Genomic DNA, 7,598 nt, shown 5'->3' on the forward strand with positions numbered 1-7,598 from the left:
ATTTTTTCCTTTGCCCTTCCCTCGGTCTTGTTTAGGTCTTGGTGGACACTCATCTTTGGGCTTGGTGTCTTGTGCCACCTGGTTGTGGGCTTCTTAGCATAAAACACTTGGATTTATCATGTCTAAACTTTGAATAGACATCACAATACTTGGTTCTACAACCATCTTTTGTGTGCCCATGTCCAAAGAATTTGTTGCACATCTTTCTTGGACGAGGTATCCTCTTCCTCACTCTGCTCACCTTTCTTCTTTGGCTACACCACTCTTCTCCAAAACAATAGCTTGATTTAGGAGATCTTCATATGTCTTTGTCACATTGACAATTCATAGGGAGCACAAATCCATCTGTTTGCAACCCATAGTCAACCAAGATTGCAAGGATTTGTCATCAGGTGGTGTGCTTAGCTGATGGATGACGGCCCACATTCATAAGACAAAATCTTGAATGGACTCATTCTTTTTCTACTTCAAGTCTCTTAGCTTCGTGCGGACTTCTTCTCCTTAATCTCCTATCTAAATCTTCTGAGAAATGCCTTAAACATGCGCTGCCAGTCTATAAAGTAACCAATAAAAAATTGGTTGAACCAAAGTTGAGCAATTTTGACCAGGGTACATGGAAAGTGGTTCATGTACTCTTCATTAGTCATTGCTCCATTGATATGGCAAACCCGCAATAAGCTCTATAGAGGTCTTCTTCCTCAGTTCCCTTGAAGTCTTGGGACTTTGCCTTAATCAGTTGTGCAGATTTTAGTTTAGCAATCATTGGCTAAGGGTACCTTGGTCCTGATCATTTCCTCTCAACTCGATTAGGACTTCAAACTCTACTTCTTGCAACACATGCCTCAGTGTCCGACTCGATATTCTTACCTATAATCCACCACCACTCATCAAGAAGACACTAATGACAACTTGAGCTCATTGATTATCAACGTGCCTTCCACCATCAATTGGAGCTTGTCTAGACATTGTACTTGGCCCCCATCTCGTACTAGGGCCATGGATCGGATCCTACACCACCCTTGCTGCACAATCAAGTCTTCTTTGTCTTTGTTCTTGTTCTGAGTCACACCTTGCCTCTAGACTTGATGCATGCTAGTTGGGTCGATGGTCACGCTCATGGCTTGGCACATAGATGGATTTATTGGAGGACTCAAAATCTTGTATCTTGGTGGAGTAAAGCTCATGCCATCTCCTCAAGGACTCTCCCATGACAAGCTCCTTAGGGTCTCTCAAGTGCAATTTAGGTACTGGTTTACTCCTAGGTGTTGGTGTAGTAGTGCATGGTTGGGGCCTTCTCAATCCTCTCTCTCTCTCTCTCTTCAAAGGAGATTGATGAAGAGGCTTTTCATTATGACCTGCTGAATGCACTACACAGGAAATGGCAAACAGCAGAAAACAAAGATAAATTTGAGTACTATCGCACATATATCAACCCCGAATATTGGTCAATTTATACAGGAAGGGAGACAACAACGCAGAAGTACATATGTACACCTATAGCAGTGCATAAACGGAGGGCTTTAGCCTCACTTCGCACCCGATCACACCAGCTGCAAATAGAAACAGGGGGATGGAAAAAGATGCCAAGGGAGAGTAGAATATGCCAACTATGTGATCAAGGTATGGTTGAAACAGAAGAACACATGGTAATGATATGCCCTCACTATGCACACATTAGGGAAGAGTTCAATCACCTCCTTGAGGGACATAACAAACTGGCTGATTTGCTGCATAAAGGGTCACCTTCAGCTTTAGGAACATTTGTGTATAAGCTCTTCAAGCATAGGAATCCACCTGAATCCTAGAAGGTGGTTTCTCTTTCCACCCTCCCATCTTCGGGAGGAGCTTTCATGTACTTGTGATATTGTATTGCTCAGGTCCCATAGGCCGGTTTTGGTCTTCAGAGGACGATAATATTTTCTTCTTCTTCTTCTTCTTCTGTCTATCTTCGCTTGTCGCCCGTAGCCCTCAACCCATAGCCCTCAGCCCGCTATGTCCATCGCATAGCTTCGCCCACTCTGCTTGTAGCGTAGCTCCGCTCACTCTGCCTATCGCATAGCTCCACCCAATCTTCCTTTCACTCCTGTTTGTCGTTCCCATCGCCTGCCCTTTTATGTAGCTTTAGCTATAGCTAGTAACGTAGCTAGCTAGCTGTGCCGCTATAGCAGCACTGCCAGCAACAATAGAATCACCACCAGTAGCGTTGCCACCAGCAACAATATAACCGTCGTCGCCAATAGTAGCTCGTTCACTCCTCGTTGGTCACTTGTTCTCTCCCCCCCTTTCACCTCGCAACAAGATCCTAGGGTCTCTAACCGCGAGTTGGGCTAAATCCCCATCCTAGCCTGGGGGTTAGGTTCAACTAGGAGGTTCTACAGAAATAGCCAATATGGAATGGCCTACCCTCTCCTCTAAATCCCCCTTAACTCCATCAATCTCAACTATCAGGTCTCGGTACGCTACAGTTGTAGCTATGACACCCTCTCCGTATGCACGCAATTACCAACAAGAAGGGTCCAAACGACCCATCATTGGGCAACATGAATAGATTTATTATTTGCACTGGTGTTGAATGGAATTGCTGGAAAAAGTACAGACTTCAATAGGCACACCAATGAAAAACGTCCAACTCTCATAGGCAAACATCCTTGCAAGTAATCAAACCTATATTGAATGTTGTATTCAATGCTTGAGGCAAGTTTGGCAATTAGGCATCTAAGGGAGATTTGTTGCGTGAGGCAAAGCTAGCAAATTTGCTAGCTTCCCTTAGCAGTTAGGTAGTCAGAGAGTAAGGTTTGAGCTGGTAGAAGTAAAAGCCTGACTTCAAGTTCTAGAGGGACCTAGCAAGCAGGCAGTGATTGCTGAGGTTGTGAACTCATGTAAGAATTACCTTTTACCCTTAGACATCATGGCCAATAGACCCACAAGGCAAGCTTGGGGATCTTGGGATCAATGCTTACATGACTCGGGAGGTGCAACAAATTCTAGGGCAAAGAACTATCCTAAGTTTCCTTTTTACCCAAGTGGCATGCATGTTGGAGTATGTTTATTTTACAGCAGGGAGTTCTGGAGTTTAACCATCACTTGTAGTTTTGAGGAAAAAATTATATTGGGCAGGGATGGTTGTAAGGTAGGCCAATGTAGGAGTTAGTATTATTAATACTAAGGGGTATTTTCTAGATACAGAGATCAAAGAGAATAAGGAGATACATACAAATACCCTGCCCTTATGTGCAAATACCCTGCCCTTATGTGCAATGTATCTTTTGATGTGACTGCTTCCTAGTCTATACTCAGCTCTTCTGCTTCCTTCATCCATTCACAGCTCCCTCCACCCTCTGCCCCGTTTGCTCCCTCTGCCCTGCAACTCCCTCACTTGCCCTTGTAGCTCCCTCACCCGCCCTACATCTCTCTCCGCTCGCCTATCAGCTCCTTCCACTTGCCGCAAGCGCTGTCTCTGCAGCTCCTCCGCTACTCTTGCAGCCCCTCCTCACTCATGCTACATCCCCCTCTTGCACCGCCTCCCCACCGTCTATGCCTCTGCCTCCTCGTGTTGCCTCCCCCTCATCTGCTCCTCTGCCTCCACCCATCTGCTCCTCTGCCTCCCATCGTCGGCTCCTCTGTCTCCCCCCTATCTGCATCTCCGCCTCCTCCCCACCTGCTCCTTCACTCACCCCCCCATCTGCTCCTGCCTGCTCCCCCTGCATTCTTCTCCGCTCCCCTCCCTCCTCTACGGAGCCCCTCCTCATCTGCGCACCTATATCCTCCCTCTGCCCACACATCTTCTCCTAGTGCCCTCCTCATCCCTCTCCTATGATGACAACCTTCTTTCTGACAATGCGGGAGGCTCGTCATACCCCCGCGCTAAGACTTGCAAAAAAAGAAAAAAACGTAGGAAAAAGCTACAGGACAACAACAATCAGCTTTCAAAATGGGAAAAGGGGAGAAAGACAACGACAAAATCAAGAAAGAAGACAAAAACCAACAGACATAATTAAAGCTCGAGGATGTGAATAAGCACTTCAATCAGAGTGGACTTGGAGTAGATAGCAAAGGCAACACAAAAAATGGATCTACCTCAACTTCAGCTTTAGCTTCATCTACAATCAAATCCACTCCGACTACTTCTTCATCTACATACATACCCCTGGCATGAGGTTTCACATTGACTTCCTCCTTCCTCCTCTTCTCCCGTTAGAGAGGGGTTGACTTCCTCTCCTTCTCCTGCTATAGTTACAATCTCCTCATCCACTTCATTACTTATGTCACCTACATCGGAGGTGTCATACACTATCCCACACTACTCCTTGATCTTTCTTTCCCCTCTCTCTCTCAGCCAGCCATCTCTCCCACACCCACCTGGCATCACCTCACCCATGCCCCAGACATCCCCTTATCTCACACAGGTAGCCTAGCCCCAGTCACAGTCCACCTTTTTGCCACACTCCCCTAGCTTTGTTCCGTAGCCCTTTCAGCTTCAGCTTGGAAAGGGACTAGCTAACCCATCACCAGATGCCTGGGAGTCTCTTCTCATGGAGGTAAACAACATTCGTGTACGCGAGATGGAGCTGAGAGGAGTAGGCCCGAGTCATTTAGGAGCAGGTTGGCCTCATCCAAGGGCTCAGATAGGACATCTTGCAGCTTCATAGGAGGTAGCAGCCATCCATGCAGTCCCAAGGAGTACCCAGTGGTCAAGGCACATATTGTGAGCATGCAGTCTGAAATTGAGGAGACATCTAGATGGGTGGATGTGGCAAAACAGGAACCTACGAAGGCAACCATTTCACCACTCTCATGGAGTAGTAGCAGAGAGTTAGTATGCTCTCAACATTAGAGTTCGTGGTATTCCACGCACCGAGGCTACACCAATGAGCGATGCGATTGCATTTGTTGCCACTACTCTTGGGGTAGTAGAGCATAGGGGCATGGCGGGTGGGGAGAGATCCCAATGGAGAGCAAGCCCTTATCATACGATTCCATGATACCTAGGGATGACTCTTGGCTCCACGGCATAGATCAGCCTTACGAGAACAACCATTGATATCCATGGATGAGGATCTCACCCCTTTAAAAGGTTGAGGAGAGGCGCACTCTGATGTAGAAGTGGGATCAGTCCCGCAAGGATGGGAAGTGGGTAGTAGTTTGAGATGGATGACTCCTTGCAAGCCCCCGTTGGGCACCTAATCCTCCTCCCACATAGAGAGGCGGGGTCTATGAGATTCAACATACCGATCCCTATCCTGTACCATTTGGAACTGTAATGGAACCTTATGGTCAGAACCAAGAAACTTCTTAGCCTATACATGTATGCACTGAATTCATTGCATATGGGATTAATCTCCTAGCCTCGAGCTTAGCAAAGATCTTTAATGAAGCTGTTTGTTTTGGGTTTCCACTCACCTGTACTGTTAACACTATCTCACCCATCCACACAGTAGGGGATCCTATAAGCCCATAGAACTACAGGACCATTATGATTGGACATGTTATGTGACATGCCCAAGATTTATGCCTCAGTGCTTGATTCTGAGGTTAGTCGATTGGCAGGGTGCCGGGGACTTAGAGCAGCCGGATAGGCTAGACTCTAACACGATCATGAGACCATGGACCACATTCTCACACTCTGGTGTATCATAAAAAATGAGAGGGTATGAAAGCAGAGGGTATATTGTTGCTTTGTGAATTTTTGCAAAGCCTTTGATACACCGCCTCCTCCGATGCCTATAAGATCTGGGGTATGGCCAAGAGATCATTTGAGTTGTCATCGCACTTTACAAGAGAGTCTGAGGTAAAGTCCAGGCAGGTTTGGGGTGGTTAGAGGAGATCATGAGCACTATTGGGGTCAAACAAGGGTGTCCTTTATTGTTGAGATATCAAGCTCCACTCCTGATATGCCAGGGTTGTGAAGATAGTCAGAGAGAGGGAAGGAGTCTCACTTGAGGCTTTCTCACAAGCACAATGGGGGAATACACACAAAGGTGGAGGCTGAAAATAGTTTTCCTCTTCTTAGTTGTGAAAGCCTAAAAGAACTCAAGTACAAAGAAATAGAAGAACCCTATATGTGGGTCTCAAACCAAACTCAACTAACTAAGGTGGCATACTAACTGAGCCATGAACTAGTGTAGATAAGGATAGCTGTCATCTAGCTATTATTCGTGGGCGGTGTACCAACCGCATCTGTAGCTAACAAGTCGGTGACATAAATGCACAACGGTCACCCTGGCATATTGTGAGTGGAGCTCGATATCTCAACACTCCCCCTCGAGCTCAATCCCAATTCCTGCACACCAAGCAGGTCTCTGAACTTGCGCAGCTTCTCTGCGCCCAATGCTTTTGTGAAGATGTCAGCTACCTGATCCTCTGTGCTGACATAAACTAGATCAATAAGACCTAGTAACACTTTCTCCCGCACATAGTGATAATGCACCTCAATGTGCTTTGTTCTAGCATGAAAGACTGGGTTCTTTGCCAAGTGTATACTGCTCATGTTGTCACAATAAATGACAACTGGCCCATCTGTAGACTGATGCATATCATAGAGTAGCTTATGCAACCAAGCTATCTCACATGCAGCCATTGCTACACCCCTGTACTCAGCCTCTGTGCTCGACAAGGCAACTGTAGGCTGTTTCTTGCTGCTCCAAGTGACTGCAGCACTCCCAAAAGACCACTGGTAGATCGTCTATCAGAAATACTACCAGCCCAATCAGCATCAGTGTATCCATGCAACTGTATCTGAACCCCAGCCTCATAAAATAGTCCATACTGCAATGTGGACTTCACATACCTGAGTATGCGTCTAGCCGCATCCAAATGCGGTTTCCTTGGAGCCTGCATAAACTGACTTACCAACCCAATAGCATAGCTCAAATCTGGCCTGGTAATAGTCATGTAAATCAAACTTCCTACTATGCGTTTGTACATAGTAGGATCTTCCAGAAGCTCACCTGCCTCTGCGCTCAGCTTCACATTCTATTCCAAAGGAACTGAAATAGGCTTACAGCCTGCCATCCCATATTTGGACAGCATGTCCAGTCCATACTGCCTCTGCAAGAGCTGTATCCCACTTGGTGATCTAATCACATCAATGCCCAAGAAATAACGCAGCTCTCCCAAATCCTTCATCTCAAACTTCTGCCTCAATAGCATTTTCACATGAAGGATATCTTCATCACTATCACCTGTGATGATCAAATCATCAACATAAATGACAAGCAGCATAATCCTTTCTCTGTTTTTCTCACATAGAGTGAGAAATCTGCCTTGGAAATCTGAAAGCCAATAGTGACAAGATACTGTCCTATCTTGTCAGACCATGCTCTAGGTGCTTGCTTCAAGCCATACAAGGCTTTCTTCAACCTGCAAACAAACTCAGGATGAATAGCATGAACATAACCTGCTGGCTGCTCCATAAAGACCTCTTCTTGCAAATCACCATGCAAGAAGGCATTCTTTACATCCATCTGATGTAAAGACCATCCCTTTGATGCAGCCATAGCAATGGCTGATCTTACGGTTGCCATCCTTGCAACCGGGCTGAAAGTTTCTTCATAATCAATGTCATATGTCTGTGCATACCCCTTGACAACTAATCTTGC

The sequence above is a fragment of the Dipteris shenzhenensis genome, chromosome 19, assembly GCF_047967505.1.
Source record: "Dipteris shenzhenensis isolate YYH24624 ecotype China chromosome 19, Dip_SZ_1.0, whole genome shotgun sequence".
Classification (NCBI taxonomy): domain Eukaryota; kingdom Viridiplantae; phylum Streptophyta; class Polypodiopsida; order Gleicheniales; family Dipteridaceae; genus Dipteris; species Dipteris shenzhenensis.